General features: G+C 38.2%; 1 pseudogene; it reads right to left on the reverse strand.

Moving 5' to 3' along the window:
• Nucleotides 1-6612: 6612 nt before the first annotated feature.
• Nucleotides 6613-7278, reverse strand: LOC102121811 (large ribosomal subunit protein uL13 pseudogene; annotated as a pseudogene).
• Nucleotides 7279-19543: the final 12265 nt, after the last annotated feature.

Genomic DNA, 19543 nt, shown 5'->3' on the forward strand with positions numbered 1-19543 from the left:
GCTGCATATATATTTATAATTACCGTATATTCTTGCTGTATTGAACTTTCTGTCAGCATACTGTGATCTTCCTTGCCTTTTTAACAGTATTCTAATTGTAGTCTATTTTACCTCCTGTGTTCTTGTTTTCTTGTTTTCTGTTTTTTGTTTTTGTTTTTGTTTTTGTTTTTGTTTTGAGTTTTGCCCAGGCTGGAGTGCAATGGCATGATCTTGGCTCACTGCAACCTCTATCTCCTGGGTTCAAGTGATTCTTCTGTCTTAGCCTCCCAAGTAGCTGGGATTACAGGCATGCGCCAACACACCCCACTAATTTTGTATTTTTAGTAGAGACTGGGTTTCTCCATGTTGGTCAGGTTGGTCTTGAACTCCTGACCTCAGGTGTTCTGCTCACCTTGGCTTCCAAAAGTGCTGGGATTATAGACGCGAGCCACTGCACCTGGCCTCTGGTTGTATTTTTCAGCTCCTCTCTTCCTTTCTTTTTTTTATTGTCTTCTTTTGTAGTTAAGTGATTTTCTCTTGTAGTATGTTTTAATTCATTGCTTTTTATTTCTAGTGTTATCTATTATACCTGTTATAGCATTTTGCTTTGTGATTACCATAATGCTTATGGAAAATATATTATAGATATAACAAATTATTTCAAACTAATGATAATTTATCTTTGATCACAAATAAAAGAATAGAATTAAAACAAAGGAAAAACTAAAAAAACTCCATATTTTAATTTTATCTTCCCACATTTTGACTTTTTGTGTTTTTAATTTACATCTTTTTATATTGCCTATCTCTTAATAGTGTGCAGCTATTATTGTTTTCAATAGATTTGTCTTTTATTCTTCATGCTAGAAATATGAATGAATTGCACACCACGATAGAGTATTAGAATATTCTGAATTTCTCTGTGAACTCACTTTTACTAGTGGGTTTTATACTTTCAAAGATTTTTTTTCATGTTAGTGTTTTCTCTTTTAGATTGAAGGACTCCCTTTAGCATTTTTGTAAGACAGGTCTAGTGGTAATAAATTGTCTAAGCTTTTCTTTGCTTGGGAAAGACTTTATTTATTTCTCATGTGTCAAGGTAGCTTTTGTACAGCATACTCAGTTGGCAGTTTTTTTTTGTTTTATTGTTTTGTTTTGTTTTTGTCAACCCTTTGAATATGTCCTCTTACTCTCTCCTGGCCTGAAGGGTTTCCATTGAGAAGTTTGTTGACAGACTAATTGGAGTTCTTTATATGATTATTTGCCTATTTTATCTTCCTGCTTTTAGGACCCTCTCTTTGTTCTAGACTTTGATTGTTTAATTATTATATGCCTTTGGATCACCTTATTTGGGTTGAATCTGTTTGATGATCTCTGACTTTCCTGTACCTGGATATTTATATTTTTATCAAGTTTTGGAAAGTTTTCTGTTATTATTTCTTTGAATAATTTTTCTACTTCTTCCTGTTTTTCAACTCCCTTTTTAACACCAATATTTCTTAGATTCACTCTTTTGAGGTAATTTTCTTATAAGATTCTTATATTGTGTAGGCATTCTTCATTCTTTTTTCTCCTATCACTGTATTTTCAAATAGTCTGTGTTTAAGCTCAATGATTGTTTCCTCTGCTAGATTCATTCTGCTATTGGGAACCTCTAGTGCATTTTTTTTTTTTTTACTTCACAAAATGTATTTATCATTTCCAGGATTTCTATTTTCTTTGTAAAAAATTTTGATCTTTTTGTTAAATTTCTCAGATAAAGTTTTTAACGCTTGACAGTGTTATCTTGGAGCTTTCTGAGTTTCCTTAAAACATCTATTTTGAGCTGTTAATCGGAGAGCTCACACATTGCCATCTCTTTAGGGTCAGTCAGTGACTTCTTGCTTTGTCTGTATGGGGAAGTCATGGTTCTGTTGGTGTTGTTTCTCATAGATGTATGGATATGTGTTTGCATTGGAGGATTAGTTATTTGTTCCAGTTTTCTCTGTCTTGTTTTGGTTTCCTTGGATATGTTTACTTAGAGATTTTTTGGAACATAGCTGTTGAATTAATTCATGCTAGATCACTGCCTCTTTTTGGGCACAAGATAGCACATTAAACCAAGGTTTGCCTTGGCATTAGCAAATGTTCAGTGCACTGCTTGTCCCAGATGGGAGAGATCCCAAAGTGATCCCAGGCTATGTGGGAAGGCTGGCTAGGGGCTTGTGCCCAGGGAACTCATGGAACATACTTCCTACAGCATACGGCTGCTAAACAGTCACTCTGATTTGGCATCTCCTTTGTCTGAGAAAGAGAACAGAATTTTAAGGGCTGTGGATGATATTCTCACTACCTTCATTTGTCTCTGGCTACCTTTGGGGGATTTTCTCTCTTCAGGCATGTGTGATGCTTCTCCTAGGTTGAGACAGAAACAATTATCCATCGTCTTGGAGTTTCTTCACTTCTCTGTAGCCCTAGGAACTGGCTCATCCTCAGATGTGAGTTGAAGATTATTGACAGTGATAATCTTGGTGTGTAGACATTTGTTTTGTTTTTTTGGCGGGGGAGGTAGTGTGAAGCTAACTTGTGCTTACTCTGCCATTTGGGTGATGCTACTCTCATCTAGTTTTTAATTTGTTCTTTAATTGTCTCTAATTTTTGTTGACTATATATATGTGTTTTTATTTTCTTTTTTCTGGTTGCTTTTAGGTGACTTCCAAGAGATGAAGGGAGAAGTTCTGTATTTACTCTGCCTTTTAAAATTAGATGGGTTCCATGCCTGATATGAATGAACTGACTCTGTTTGCAACCTCTGATGAATGGGAAGGCCAAGTGGTCATATTTTTGCCACATATTTCTCCTGATCATGACTGGTTGGATCTGGAAAGAACCACTTTCCCAAGGGAAACAAATCAACTAGAACTTGTGGAGCCAATCAGATTTCCTTTCATCTACCCCATAATTTAACTATGAATTTGTAATAAGATTGTCACAGGCACTTGGGATAAAAGTCATAGAGAAATTCAATCGGGTTGGCCATACTGAGTTCTAACTCAGATAAGTAACTGAGAGAAAGAGAATACTAGGACTAGAGCAAAGTGGAAGAGCAATGACAAAAAGAAGCAGAGATAATCTCTGCTCCCTTTTTGTTTCAAATGAGAGACAAAAAAGGAAAAAACTGGTAAAACTGGTCAGGCAGGCAGTTAGGCTGGGTCCTTGGTTGAGTTCTTTCAAACAAAAGTAACAGCCTGAAAACTCAAGCTGCAGGCACAGATAAGGGAACTTGCACAGGGGAGCTTGCCTAGGACATGCCTACAGCTGTACAGATAAGAAAGGCTACACAGGTGACTTGCCCAGACATGCCCACAATGGAAAATTCCATCCCCTAACACATGTGCAGTAAGGGGAACAAAGCAATATGGAGTAACTCAAGCTAAGGGTCAGCATGCGCACTAGGAGGGTGGGATGGAGCTACCAGAAATTTATAGCTCATGCAAATGAGATGCTCAGTCCCCATCAGTATCATATAAAACCCTATGTAAAAATGGCAATTCTCTTCTGGGCCCTTTATATGCAGTGGAGAGCATTCTTCTTTCACTTAGTAAACCTTCACTCCAGCGCCACCCTTTTTTCCATACTCCTTAATTCTCTAGGTTATGAGACAAAGAACTATGGGTGATACCTCACAATGAGACTGCTGCATTGTGGTGCATTGGTGAGACCGTAACATTTTTGTGTATTGTCTGAGAAAGGAAACATTAGAAGGTGAGTAGGAGTGGATCTCCAACTCTTTACTTTCATTCCCAAGGCTTCTCACCCTCAGATTTTTAAATTAAACAAAACAGTGGGTCCCTACCAGCCAATTAAAGATGAATAGCATGGCTACCAGCCTTACAAGACTCAGGGGACAGGCTTGCTGGAGAGGACTTTGTCAACTCCCCATCACTGTCATGTGGTGGGAATGTTGGCTCTGTTTCAATCCAATTTCCTTTCATGAAGGACCTAGCCATCATGTGAGGTTGGAAGAAGGTCCTAGGGCAACTGAGGGCATCTGGCTGAGGCTATACTGTGGTGTTACCTGCAGTTCCCTGAACTAACTCCAGCCTCTGACAACCCCTCAGGGTGTTGCCGTCAGGACTTTCCAACCTTTTAATTACATTTTCTTCCTTTCTTTTCATGGCTACTATGTCTCCTATCCCTTATTTGTATGCAATGATGTAGGTATTTTCACAGTCTGGGGAGATACTCCTGTTAAGAAAAGTCAGCAAGTGCCTTAGTAACCAGGAATATAACTCAAAGAATTGTTGCTTCTGTGATTTTCTAGAGATGGGGTAACTTCAAGATTGCAGCTTTAACTTTTGTCTAGCAAGGGCCTTTTTGTTTCTCAATAATAGACATTCATGACACTGTATAGGGGAACATTTCACCCAGAGAGAATACCCTTCTCTCCATTTTTTAAAATAGTCCACATAAGAGCTCAGCATTGTTCAGTAAATCTTAGCAATCTTCTATGAGACAAATTAGTTTTCCTCTGCTGGGTAGTGTATTATGGGGACAACCTATTAAGCCTCAACTCTCTCTTTCTACCCTTGGCCTGGAAAAAGAATTTGAAGTCAGAGTTTTTACCTAACATTTCAAACCCTACAGTTCCACCTATTAGGATGGGAATTTTCTCTGTGGGCATCTTTTTGGGCCCTTTGCACAAAACCTCTAGTTCCCCGATTCCTTTCTCTTTTATGTCCCTCTCTCAGTGATTAGGCTCTATGCCCTATTTGTAGACAGGAAAATTCTCCTTTCAACAGCTGGGAGGAAGCTACCCTAGCAAGACAGATTTTATCTCAGTGTTATCCCCATCAGAGGAAAGACAGTCATTCAATTCTTACATTCATTTGAGGCACCTGTTCATTGTCCAGCTACTTTGTCATCTAAGCAAGAAAGGGATCTTATGTTTAGAAGTCAATTGGTTCCATTGTCTAGGAACTTATAACTTTGCCCATGCGGTAGTAAGAGGATGTAAGGATAGAGTTAAGACACTCCCTCCATCAAAGGGTCTTTCCCAAATTCAACTAGTGCACAATCTCTCCTGGGTCCCTAAGAATCTCAAGAACCTTATGGGCCAAGTGGGTCTCAGAAGCCAGTAGGGCAGAGAGCTAGGGCCTCAAGCAGGTGAACATGACTATTTATGCTGGCTATATTCTCCAGATCTATTGGTGAAGGTCATGCTTGAATCCATGGGTAGCACCTACATCAGTTGCTAGGACCCAAAGGAGATGAGAGGAAAGAGGAGAAGGGGGATACCCTTTCTATCTTTTTCTACATCCTGGGTCACCCCGAAAGGAGGAAGGAAACTAAGGGATGCCTTCTCCTCCTCTCTTTTCTAGATGAGTAACAACCCATCTTCAAGCCTGCCCACAGCTTGACACAAGAAAACTTGCTTCAAGTTTTCTCTAGGCAAGTTTCAAATTCACTTACACATAGAGGCCTTCCAGGATTTAACCCAAGTATTTAAACTCTCTTGGAAGAATGTTATGTTACTCTTTTATTTTTTTTTAATTGTTATACTTTATGTTCTAGGATACGTGTGCACAATGTTCAGGTTTGTTACATATGTATACATGTGCCATATTGGTGTACTGCACCCATTAACTCATCATTTACGTTAGGTATATCTCCTAATGCTATCCCTCCCCCTCCCCAAACCCCATGACAGGCCCCAGTGTGTGATGTTCCCCACCCTGTGTCCAAGTATTCTCATTGTTCAATTCCCACCTATGCGTGAGAACATGTGGTGTTTGGTTTTCTGTTCTTGTGATAGTTTGCTCAGAATTATGGTTTATAGCTTCATCCATGTCCCTACAAAGGACATGAACTCATCTTTTTTTATGGCTTCATAGTATTCCATGGTGTATATGTGCCACATTTTCTTAATCCATTCTATCATTGATGGACATTTGGGTTGGTTCCAAATCTTTGCTATTGTGAATAGTGCTGCAACAAACATACGTGTGCATGTGTCTTTATAGCAGCATGATTTATAATCCTTTGGGTATATGCCCAGTAATGGGATGGCTGGGTCAAATGGTATTTCTAGTTCTAGATCCTTGAGGACTCACCACACTGTCTTCCACAATGGTTGAACTAGTTTACAGTCCCACCAACGGTGTAAAAGTGTTCCTATTTCTTTTCTTTTTTTTCTTTAAAAGCAATTTATTTCTCATTACAAAATACAGGTGAGGAGCATGGCGATGCCTATGGCCCCTTGGTTGTACATCTTCCCAGTCTATTTCTGCTTCTAGAAATACCCTGTGTACAACAGCAAGCTCATGCTGTTCCCAAGTGCTTGCACATTCTAACAGCTGCAGAGTATATGACCAGGTGGAAAGTCCAACAGATGCCCCACTCACAAGGTAGGGCCCTCCAGCCCGTCTTCTGGCTCCCTTTTGCTAACAGTAACTGGTTGCTCTTCCTATTGGTCATAGATAAATGACAGCTGCACAGTTCTCTGAGTGCTTTCAAGCAACCTCGGGAGGCAGTGACTAAGACCCTTTCCTTGCTCCCAGCTTCCTATGTTCCTGGCCGCCTGTGGCACCTGGACTACTGCTGCCCCTGGGTCCCTCACATTCCAGGGCGACGATGGAGGAAGGGCAGGCCACACATGAGGAATTAACAGTCTTTATTGGGCTCAGACCAGGAGTCCGTGGGTCTTGAGGACCTGTGTGTATTTGTCAATTTTCTTCTCCACGTTCTTCTCGGCCTGTTTCCGTAGCCTCATGAGCTGCTTCTTCTTCTGGTAGTGGATCTTGGCTTTCTCTTTCCTCTTCTCCTCCAGGGTGGCTGTCACTGCCTGGTACTTCCAGCCAACCTCGTGAGCCAGGCGCCCCAGATAGGCAAACTTTCTTGTAGGCTTCAGACTCACGACCTTGAGGGCAGCAGGAACCACCATCCGCTTTTTCTTGTTGTAGGGCGGTGGGATGCCATCAAACACCTTGAGGCGGTCCAGGGCAGCCTGGCCTCGCTTGGTCTTGTGAGGCAGCATGCCTCACACCGTCCGCCAGAAGATGCGGCTGGGGGCCCAGAAGTGGTAAGGGCCTCGGGAAGGGTTGGTGTTCATCCACTTGTGGAGGAAAACCAGGTACTTCAACTTGTTTCTGTAGAAATTGCCAGAAATGTTGATGCCTTCGCAGTGTACGACCACCACCTTCCAGCCCAGCAGTACCTGTTTAGTCACGATGACTGCCAGGGGGCCCAGGAGATGGCCTCGACCATGGAGCACCAGGACCTGCACCTCCGCCATCTTCGGCAGCTGCCTGGGAAAGCAAGTGTTCCTATTTCTCTACATCCTCTTAAAATTCTAACTGATGCTGAGAAACAGGCAGCCCTACAGGTAGCAGAGAAATCTGGAGATGAACAGCATGTCTCCCATAGCCAGTCAAAAAAGAAAGAGAGTCAAAAAGGGGAAAGAGGGTGAGAATGAGACAGAATCCCCATTCCCTGTAGGAAGAGAGACAGTGTCCCTTGAAAACCTTAACTGGAAGCCCAGTAATCCCATAGATGAGTGGAAAAGAAAACACTTTCAGATGTGTATATCAGAGGGCTTACAAAGGACCAGAGCCAAACCTGTTGACTATTCTAAGCTATCAATGATAGATAAAAAGCTAGATGAAAATGTCTCAGTCTTTTTAGAAAGCCTGAGAGGGCTTTGGTAAAACACACTTATCTCCTAATTCAATTGAGGGACAGCTAATCTTGAAAGATAGGCTTACTCAGGTGGCCCCTGACACCAGAAGCAAGCTTCAGAAACAGGCTATAGAACCAGATGGCACCTTAGAAAACCCCCTAATGGTAGCCACTTCAGTCTTCTATAATAGGAACCAGGAGGAGGCCCAGGAAAAGGAGAGGAAACACATGAAAAAGGCAGAAAGAGGGATAGCGTGGAATGGAATGCAGGTCTGGAACTCCATATAAGTCCACACTTCAAGATAGCCTGGTAAAGTTGTCAGTAACAACCTTTGCTGCAGGCCTCCATCTTGTTTTACATACTTGAGTGTGACCTGTAACCACATGGCAGTACTTTTTTTAGCCTCTGCCATTTTACAATGAAGCACGGGTTCAATCCTGGCTTAGGGAATGAATATTTTCAAGTTAATAGCTATGTGACTTTTATCATTTGCTAATTGTCTTCCCCCTCAATGAACAACTTTTAACTTCCTTTCTTAAATCCTTCTTTCTCTAAGTTGCCTTTAAAACTTCTGGATTTTGTAAAAGCTGCTTAACACCCCTTCAAAAATACCTTGTACACTCAAGGTTTAGTCATAACCTAATAGAGGCTTGTTGGTTTCACTTGTGAAGTTACTTTTGTAAATTTTAAAAGCCAGAAATATTAACTGTTTGGTGTGCCTAAAGTTGGGTAACAATGGATTTAAAAGGATTTTCTTAAAGAGCACTCAGCTTAATTAAAAGTGAATATCCAAGTTATAGGTATATTTAAAAGACCTTTATGTTGTTCTCTTCTTGGATCTTGTTTTTCTGGAAAAGGTTTCTTTCTCTGTTGACTGAATTACTTTTCTCCACTCTGTCTTGCTGCTCTTGGTGCATGCATGGAAGGTCCTAAGATAATATCTGATGGCCCGGGGCTCTTTGGTAAAAATGGAAAATGCACCATGGATTCCATTTTGGGAGAAACCTGTGTTTTTCTCGTGGAACCCTAGGAATTAGAGGCAGATAGATCTCTCTCAAAATCTATTTTTGTCTTCCAGCTATACCTATTTATTAGGCCCTAGAAATAGCATGCTTTTTAAGCCCTGCTCTTAATGGACCCTTCCCAGAAGCTGATAATCCAATTAGGAGATTGATATATGAAAAATCTTATAAACACTTGATCTTCTTCTGTTGGTCTATGTAGTTATATATGTGTTGTGTGTGATATCTGTAAAAAGAGCTCTAATTAATTGGCTTAAAGAAAAATAAATGCTTAAATCAAATATTTTTAAAGGAAAGATAAAAGCAGTAATGACTTTCAGTTCACATGACTTTAATATTTAAGAAATAAAAATAGTTTTAAAGATAATTAGTGAAATGCAAATGTTGTCAAAATGTAAATAGGGGGTCTAAATCATGTACGTCAGATACTAGGCTTGCTAAATGTTTCAAGATTGTAAACTGCCTACGTTACAACTTAGTAAGGCCTGGGATGTGTGAAATTAACTATGCCCCTAACTATGCTGGATAGAGTCAGGATTTGTCTGCACCTAGTATATAATTAAAACAACATACCAGGTTTTACATTAAAGTTAAAAAATGCTAAAAGTTACCATTATAACATGTAATTGAGACTACTGAAATTCGATTTACATGCAAGGTGTGTAAAAACAGTAAAATGTGTTTTTAGTAAAATGCTATAAGTAAACATGGCAAAATGCAATGTTGCCTAGGGTTAAAGGATTGTATTAAATTAGATAAAATACAGTTGAATGTTCAAGCAAGTTGTGGAGAGACTGTAAAAATTAATCTTTCAAAGGAAACTCTGTGTGTGAACATATTGACCAAATTCAAAAGGGTGTTATATGATTTTTATAAATTGAACATTGAAATAAAAGAATAGTAAGATTTTCTTAAGATGCAATTCTGCTCTTTAGCAAAATTTGTAAAGGTTTATAAAAGGTTTGTAAGAATATCACCTCAGTCAAACTGGTTAAGATGGGATAGAATTTTCTATAGTGTTTCATTAAAAATTGGGGTTGACACTAACAGTAAACTAATGCAAGGGTGAAATTTGCCTTTCTTCCTTTTGAAAAGGATTTTCATGTAATAGTAAAGGCTAATAAAAGGATTTTGCTTTTTCAAATTTTTGAGTCATTATTTTGGGAAAATAAATAATATAGTAATCTGTAATTGTATTTCATAATATCAAGTTTTTATACCTCTAAATTTAACAGCCTTCCCAAAATTAAACTTCAGTTTCAAAATCGTCTCTCCTGATGCCTAGCTTTTGGATGCAACAGAGGGTCTCTGGAGCATCCAGAAAAGTGGTAGATAGGATAATTTAACATGTTTACATAGAAGGGATTGCCAAAGTGATGTGTAATCTTCTTCAGGTTTTATTTCAGTAAAAAATATTAATATATGTTCCAAAATCATATGGGATGTCTAAGGTTCTAATGTCTAAACATATGCTGTCAATGATCATTAGGTTTATTATGTTAAGCTATTGTAAACCACAGAAATAACCAAATGTCTTCACCAATCATATTCTTGACTGTAACAACCTTGGAAAATTTGTCATTTACAGACAACTGTTGTCTTGTTTTAATTCTCTTCAAAAGATGGTTTATGATCAGCTGTAGGACTTTAACAGCTGCTCTCAAATGCAGGTTTCTGATAAAAGAAAAATGTACAGGACTCATGAAAAGCTGAAGTAGTTAGAAATATCGAGCAGAATAAGAGTTAAAGAAATAGACTGAGCTAATAGAAAACTGAAGTAATTGTTTTAAATGTTTCACTTAAGACATTGCTTATCCTTGTTTTGTTTTTCTGAGTCCAGGAAACTTTTCTTTTAAGCTAGCTACAGCTTTTAATAATTGAGTAAGGTATACTCCTGTGAACAAAATTTGGAGAATATTTGTTTCTCTCTGCCTGGCTTCCCCAGAATTTGGAAACTCTTTGTGAGTATTCTTGACTTATGGCAATATAGTTGTTTGCATCAGTGCAATAAGAATCCATTTTCTTTTGCAACAGGATGCAATTGGAGAAAATGGTTGTTTTACCAAGGCTTTGACTGGAAGGATATACTACTCTTTAAAGAAGCAAGGTTATCATGCAGAGCTAATAAAAGCCCCTTGGCAAAACTTGACTGATAACCTTGTCTACACACTCCCTGTACAGGATTGCTAATCTGTAGTGAGTAAATATCACTTTCTAATAGGCCCAGGAATGCCTTGTTCCTGGGACCTCAAAAAAATAGCAAGTCACCCAACTCATAGGTACTTGAGGGTACAAACCCATGGCTGGGCTTGACTTTAAAAAGTTCTATCTGAGATTCTTTGTGGAACAGAGTTCCATAAAGCCTATTTAAAAGGCTTATGTATAAATAATTATTCTTGCTGCACTTTATGCAAATAATCAGGCCAAGTATAAAAACTGAAGTATAGTTTACAAACAACTCAGTCCTATCATGATTTGTTTTTAACAAAAATGGCGACTGGAGAGAGAAAAATTATCATATGCTTGTCATTAAATTGTAATCTCATTAGTTTTTTAAAGTTCTTGCCTACATTTTAGACTAACCCTGCTTATTCCTGTAACCAACCAGCAATCTCTGGCTGCAGCTCAAAAGAAACAAAAACAGATGGGTAATGTAAAAATCCTGCAAATCCTGCCTGGTAATGGGAATAAATAGGATGCCCATAAACTGGAGGTTTCTTTGTTTGAAAAATAAAACCAAGGAAGTTAACCAAAACCAAGCCCCATGCATCCACATCTTGGTAGGCATAACTATAGTCACCAGTTATCTGGGTGTGTTGACAGTCTTGAGTTGTCTTTACCCTCCACCCCTCATTTCATTTTAATACATGTACTCCAATAACCCAAACTGTTTCTTCTCACATAAAGGCTATCAAGCTCCAAACGGTAATGCAAATAAAACCACACATGGACATGCCTTTTATCCAAGGACCTCCATACCAGCCCCAGGAGGAAACCTAGCTACTGTTCCCCACACAACACCTTTCTCCGGTAGTATCATTACCCCACATACCTAACAGAAGTTAGGGTCCCCATCCCTGAAGGGGGAAATGAGAGAGAAGCAAGAAAGAAACTGATCAGGCAGGCATTTTGGGTGGGTCCTTGGTTGAATTCTTTCAAACAAAAGAACAGCCTGAAAACTCAAGCTCCAGGCACAGATAAGGGAACTTGCACAGGGGAGCTTCCTAGGACATGCCCACAGCTGCATAGATAAGAAAGGCTACACAGGTGACTTGCCCAGACATGTCTGCAATGGAAAATTCCATGCCCTAACACATGTGCAGTAAGGGGAACAAAGCATTATGGAGTAACTCAAGCTAAGGGCCCTCGTGTACACTAGAAGGACAAAGTAGAGTTACCAGAAATTCACACCTTATGCAAATGAGACATCCAGCCTTTATTGTTTTTTTTTTTTTTTTTTTTTTTTTTTTAAAGCCTTTGCATTTTGCATTCAACTGTAAAAACGGCAACCCTCTTCTGGGTTCCCTCTCTGTGCCAGAGACCTTTCTTTTTTCACTTCCTAAATTTTCACTCCAACCTTACCCTTTGATTCCACACTCCTTAATTCTTGGTCATGAGACAAAGAACTCTGAGTGATACCTCACAATTAAAGACTGCTACATTATGGTGCATTGGCAAGACTGTAACACCATGAGTGTTGGCTATTGTGTATCTTACTCTTCAATTCTTTGAGATCTCTGTTTCTACAATAACGCTGCAATCTGTGAAACAGGTTGAGTATGTCTTTGTTTCCTGTATTTGTAAAAATAAAAGTAATGAAGAAAGGTTCCAAATCCAGGACTGATGGCACTTGAATTAAAAATGCCAAAAATAAAACAAACTAGTATCATGCACATTGGAATGATGGTTTGTATAATAAAAATTTTGGCATCACAGGAAAATTCTTAGAAATAACTGTCTGTATATTGAAGAACACTTATCAAAGAGTTAAGGTGGGTCATATATAGTCCATGTTAATATGAGTTCATCCCGGAGAGGGCACGTTGATTTGGTGTGAGACAGTAAGTTAATTAGTGCAGTAAATTAATATAGCATGCAAGTGACAATACTGTATCCAAAGCAATTTATTGGTGTTAATGTCGTTATTTGCAAATGCACAAAGTTCGCCTGTTGAAACGGATGTTTTAATATATACTATAAATTGCCTCTGAACTTGTACTTTTTTAAATTAGCTGTAGTTTGATTAAATTTGTGTGAGAGTGCTTGAGAAGACCTCTCTCTTAACCCTGCATAATTGAGTATTTGTGTTTTATATATATATATATAATATTTATATATTTATATATTATATATAAATTTATATATATATAAATTTATATATTATATATTTATTTATATATAGAAAGGTAGGCACTGCCAAGGCCATAGGCAGAATTTTGAAAGATTACTTGTCTTCTGGTGGCTTCAGGCTCCCGTTTTCTTGCGTTTTCTTTTTTTTTTTTTTGAGACGGAGTCTCGCTCTGCCGCCCAGACTGGAGTGCAGTGGCCGGATCTCAGCTCACTGCAAGCTCCGCCTCCCGGGTTCACGCCATTCTCCTGCCTCAGCCTCCCGAGTAGCTGGGACTACAGGCGCCGCCACCTCGCCCGGCTAGTTTTTTGTATTTTTTTTAAGTAGAGACGGGGTTTCACCGTGTCAGCCAGGATGGTCTCGATCTCCTGACCTCATGATCCGCCCGTCTCGGCCTCCCAAAGTGCTGGAATTACAGGCTTGAGCCACCGCGCCCGGCCTCTTGCGTTTTCTTTACTGCAGAGCTTGCTTTTCTTTTCTCTGACTTAAATTTTGAGGGTCCTAGCTTTTTCTTTTTTCAAATGCAACTCTTAGGACAGGATCTAAAATAGGCTGATACTAAAGTTTAAGAATCTGATAAAATGTTTTATTCTTAAGCTTATTATCAATAATATGTCTTATATTTATTTAGCATTTTATACTTTGTGTAACACTTCCACATTCCATGTATCATTTAATCACCACCTCAATTCTGTAAGGTAGGTGGCTCTTCAGTTTTTACAAATGATGAAACTGAGACTCAGATACTAAAACAGCGCTTTGAGTTCAGGTCTCTAAACTTTGACTTTCTATAGCAATAGCTGTCTTATTAGAACATTGAACATTTGTAGCAATTAAAAATTGAAGCAAATAAAATCACTGTCCAGTTGCAGAATTTCTGATATCATTTGTCTGTAATGAGCTGTTTTTCTCTGTTTAACCATGTCATTTTTTCCATGATCACAGGCTCACAGGCAGTAGAAAGAAATGACAGATTACCAGGATGAAAACATAGGGGTAGGGAAGATACCATTTAATTTAGGGGAAAATAACTCTATGTACTTTAATAGTCTCCTAAGATTATTACAAAGAATTATGTAGTGGTTAAGGCAATGTAGTATGGTGGAAGGAATATGGTCTTTGGAATCCTGCAGACATGGAATTTGAACCCAATCCTAGATATGCCACTTACCAGCTATGTGACTTTGGGCAAAGTAATTGAACTTCTCCTGAGTTTCATTTTCTTCATCTATAATTAGAGGTATTACTACCTGTTTCATGGGACTGTTGTGAGAATTCATTGAAAAACGTGAAATTAAAATAACAGCAGTTATTATTTGAGCACTTACTAAATGCTCCCTTAATTTGTACAACTATGGGATAGGTCCTTTATTATTAAAATTTAATAGATGAAGAATCTAAGCTTAAAGACATTTAGCAACATGCCCAAAGTCACACAACTATTAATAGTAATCTGTGTACCAGTGTTTATTCCCATTCCCAAGTCCACCTGATTCTGATTCTGATGTCTGTGCCACATAGTATGTAATACTCAATACTTCTCATTTAATGGACAGCATTTTAATAATGATTGTTTTCGTCTGTCCAGTAATACTTCCTCCCTTCTTCTGTTAACAGTACTCATCTTATTTTGGGAAACTAGATTTGAGCCACTCTAACCAATGGAACTCTCACCCCCTAGCCATGGTGATTAGTACAAGAGATGGGCGTGTGATTCCATAAAGTCAATCAGAACACTTCTTTGTGTTTATATACAAAAGAATGAGAAGTCCTTTAGTTGCTTTAGGATTGCTGTAGTAGGACAATATAATCTGGAAACTGAAAAATAACTGAATTACTGATAATAAAAGCCAATCACTTCCTCCACAGAAATGGAGGATGCCATCTGAAGTGAGAGATAAAAGATCAGTGCAGAGAGGAATGAAGATAAGAATGGAGAAAGAATCTTGATAGAGATAATAAGTTCCTGAGTAAAGATTTCGTATAGTCCAGTGAGTCAATATAGTCCCTGCACTTGCATGACCTAATTTGAGTTAGATTTCTGACACTCACAACTCAAAGTAATGAAGAGGTTAAAGTGTTGTCAGTTGTTTTAAATGCATATTGTAATGACTTTCTACTATAAGGGTTTAAAATAAAATAATTTTGTGCTTAAAAATAAAGACAATTTTATGAAAAATTTTAGTTATAATTTCTCAGACTAAAAAATGAAGTATGATTTTGTGTTAACAATATCTTGAAAATTTGACATAATAGTGATAGTCCTAATTCACTATTTATTATAGTTATCTAAAATACAAGAGAAAAATTTTTGACTAATTTGATACTTTTATAAAAATATATTTTAATTTCTCTGCTTGGAAAGTTCTTCCTACAGATACTCAAGCAGCTCCCTCTCATAGTTTATTGAAGTTCCTGCCCCACATTATGGTGAGGCTCTCCCTGATGATTTTATCTAAAAAGTATCTGACTTCTGTTTTACATTACAGTGAGGCTCCCTCCCTGAGTATTTGATTTCAAAAGTACCTTCTCAACATGTGTTTTGCTTCATGGAATTTATAACTACTGGACGTTGTACTCTACATGTTGGTTTATCACTGTCTTCCACACTAGAATATAAACTTCATAAGCATAGGGGTTTTGTCTCATTATTGAATAAGTGAGTCCTTTTAGGCAGACTATTTGCTATGGAAGTAGAGTAATTCAGTGTGGCAAAAATAAGAGTATCAGAGACAGGCTGGCCGACTAGCTTTGATCAAATTTGCATTCTTCTCTTGCTGGTGACATGTCGAGTCCATATTTTTCAGTCTACTGTATAGTTGGGCATGACCATATGATAAATTACGATTTGAAAAGGAATGCTGTACACTGCTCCAGGGCCTGATTCATAAAACCTACCATGCCTAGGGTTATAATCATCTTACTGTGCCTAGGACAGTTACAGGTTATACTTGGTCAAGCCTAGTTAGTGGCTCTTTCACTCCCTAAAGTAGCCCAGTTTAGACAAATTATATAGATAGCATACCCATGCAAGACATGCCAGGTCCTTTCCTCTTTTGCAGCATGCTGCACACAAGCCCTGTGACTCTGGAAGCTGCACGTTACAGATTGTGTAGCCACCAGAAGGAAGGATCCTGATACTTGAATCATCTCTTGAGAGAGAGCTGCTCATCCACCTGCTTTGAACTTTGAATAAGAAAAAACTTATTTTGTGCTTGAGCTATTATATAATTTGGATTTATCACAGCAATTGGCCTACCCTCACCAATAAAGGAATATAAAAGTCAAATTGTTAGTATGCAAAATATATAAAATTAGGAAATACACATGCTTATTTTTAAGTGATAAATATACAATTTGGCATTCCAATTGTAAATTAGTTTAAAGAGCTCACTGAATTAGTATAATATTTCAGCATTTGATGATTTGTTTTATAACACCAATGTTGTTAGTAAAAATCAACTCAGAGTCATAATAAATTGAGTCTGGACTGTCTGTTCCCACAGGGATGGTTATTCTGGCTATTCTACTGTGGAATGTTCCTTGTGCATGCAGGAAAATCTTATATGACTGGTTGGAATAATTTGATTACTCTATATTCACCAACTGGAAAGTCTAGTCATAATATCATTTTTGCCTTCATTTTGTCCCTTGATAACCAATTCATGAAGCCAATCAAGCTGAATCAATTCTTTCTGGAAGGCAGAAGTCTTACAAACTGTCTCTGAATACCATCTGCTACACAAAGAAAGAAAATATGGTATACTAATTTGTATGTTATGAAATTGCTGAGGCACTAAGTGGTGGTCGTTTTGGAATTAGTGGATTTCTGTGAGACCCCGGATTCTGACAGATGCTAGAGAGTACACAGTACCTGGCTCTAGAAGTACGGAGAGAATTTCTTACCTGAAGCTTGACTGGCTTTTCTCTGCCAGTACGGTCACCAGACAAGAAAGCAAAAGCAGATTTATTTTAGCCTATTGTATGCATCTTAATTTTTAAATTAACACATGCTTCCTGAAACTATATCCAAAGCATACAGAACTGCATATTGAGGGATAAAATAAATCTCCTTTTCCTTTCTCCCTTCTAAATCTTCGTGGGTAGCTGCTACAAAAAAATTTTTGTTTGGGGCTCTTTTTATTTTGGAATATTTTCACAAAGCTCCAATGATCCTTGCTCTTTGTTCCTCAAAATGTTGGTTGGGGCTGGGCGTTGTGGCTCATGCCTGTAATCCCAGAACTTTGGGAGGCCAAGACCCCAGGAAGGTTGCTTGAGGCCAGGAGTTCAAGACCAGCCTGGGAAATATAGCCAGACACTGTCTCTACAAAAAATGAAAAGAATTAGCCGGGTGTGGTGGTGCATGCCTATACGCCCAGCTACTCAGGAGGCTGAGGCAGGAAGATCGCTTGACCCTAGGGGGTTGAAGCTGCAGTGAGCCATGATTGTGCTACCGCATTCCAGCTTGAATGACAAAGCCAGACTCTGTCTCTAAAAACAATTTTAAAAATATTGGTTGGTTATGGAGAATCAGGTGCTTTTGACAAGTGAGGTTCACCATGAGGTGATTGCATCTGATAAGCTGGCATTTTTACTGTGGTAACCTACAATATCAATATCTGTAGGATTTTTTACCCTTGAAGTCCCTGAGGCCCCTGCTTAAAGAGCATAAGACAGCACATCCTTTTTGGAAGGAAAACAAGGGATGGGGTGCTGAGGGTCTCAGTATTCATTACACAGATTTTCCTTTACTACCCACATTTCCAATTTTGGATCTCAACCCTTCTCCTAACACAAATGCTCCTGAGGTCAAAAGTTTAGATCCTCTCAGTCCAATTTACTCAGAATAAACCTCCTATCTCTGAGGGAGAGTTGGGTATTGTGTTGTTTGAGGGAAGTCTTTTTTTCTTCCCCAAAACTGTGACTTTTTTTTTCCCCTTGTGCCCTATCCTCACCTTTCTATGGCAGCCTCACCTCCTGTGGTAGCTTCATGATCCTTTAAGTGAAGTGGGATAAGGAGTTCCCCCCCACATCCCAGTTTTTCTGAATAATTATGTTTTATAGACTTGAGAACTTGTGAATTATTTTTCATGATGTAACAAATATGAAGAAACACAAAAAAAGAATTTGCCTCTGTATTCATTGAGTGAGTATTTTATGGAAATGCTTTCACTTGATGGTGATAGCCAGCATTCGGGCATCTTAATGTTGTCCATGAAACTCCTTCAGTGGAAATGTTCTTTAATTTGATTTGGAGAAAATATTGTATAAACACCTGACTCTTCTACTGAGTGTCATGCGTTACACAATTATTCCATTCAAATCAAATTAAAAGACTGAAATGAACTTGAAATAACTGGCTAAGGTTTTTCTTATGGTAACAGTTATTAGAAGGAGGTAATTACTTGGCAAAACTTTTGTGATATATTATTCTCATGAAACAAAATATTAGAATCTCTTCTGGACCCTGGATATTACTAGGACAATGAAACAATCCCTTTTATAGGCTAATCATAAATTCGACATAATAGTACTGAGATTTCATAAGAGTAAGGATAAGATTGCACACCACACTGACACTCTCTCAGCACACCCTCAGCATTCAGTGGAGGTAAGGAGAAACTGGGGAATTTTAATTTGAACAATGTAATAGAAAAGTCGTACTTCTTATGTATATTAGTAATATATATTATTCATACTAAACAGAAATAACATGTAGTTGATAGAAGATGGATCGATATAATTTGCATTCTATTAAATCTCTGAGCAAGCTTAAATAATTTAATTTTTTAGCCTTAATAAATCTCCCTCCAAAGTAAGTAGAATAAAAAGATATAGGTAAGGATATCTCATTTGTGAGGGGAAATCTTCAGTCAGTATTTCAATTTGTTGTTTAATATGCTGAAATGTTTACCAAAATTAAGAATCAGTACCTACATCGATGTGGTTATTTTGGTTGTTTTATTAAGAAAACATTTGAATTTATTTTGAGAAACACCAGATGCATCTAGGAATGCAGCCTTTGGGAAGGCAGCCTCAGGAATGGGGTGTTAATTTCCTATTGCTGCCATAACAAATTATCTCACATGTAGTGGCCTAAAACAACACAGATTTACTGTCTTATTTAAGGTGTTGGCAGGGCTGTATTCCTTGTCCTGGGGCGCTAAGTGAGACTCCTATTTCCTGTCTTCTAGCTTGCAGAGGCTATCCAAATTCCTTGCCTTGAGATCCCCTTTTTCCATCTTCAAGCCATTAGTGTAGGATTTTTCTGATCCTCTTTCTGTTGCTGAATTTCTTTGTGAAAGTATACCTAATGTAGATGAAGGGTTGATGGGTGCAACAAACCACCATGGCACGTGTATACCTATGTAACAAACCTGCTCGTTCTGCACATGTACCCCAAAACTTAAAGTATAATTAAAAAAAAAATAAATAACAACAACAAAAAGAAAGTAAAGGTTCTCCTTCCTCTCTTAAGGATTTTGCATAGATTTGCCCACCACTGGATAATCTAGGCTAATTTCTCCACCTCAAGGC

The sequence above is a fragment of the Macaca fascicularis genome, chromosome 7 (assembly GCF_037993035.2).
Source record: "Macaca fascicularis isolate 582-1 chromosome 7, T2T-MFA8v1.1".
Classification (NCBI taxonomy): Eukaryota; Metazoa; Chordata; class Mammalia; order Primates; family Cercopithecidae; genus Macaca; species Macaca fascicularis.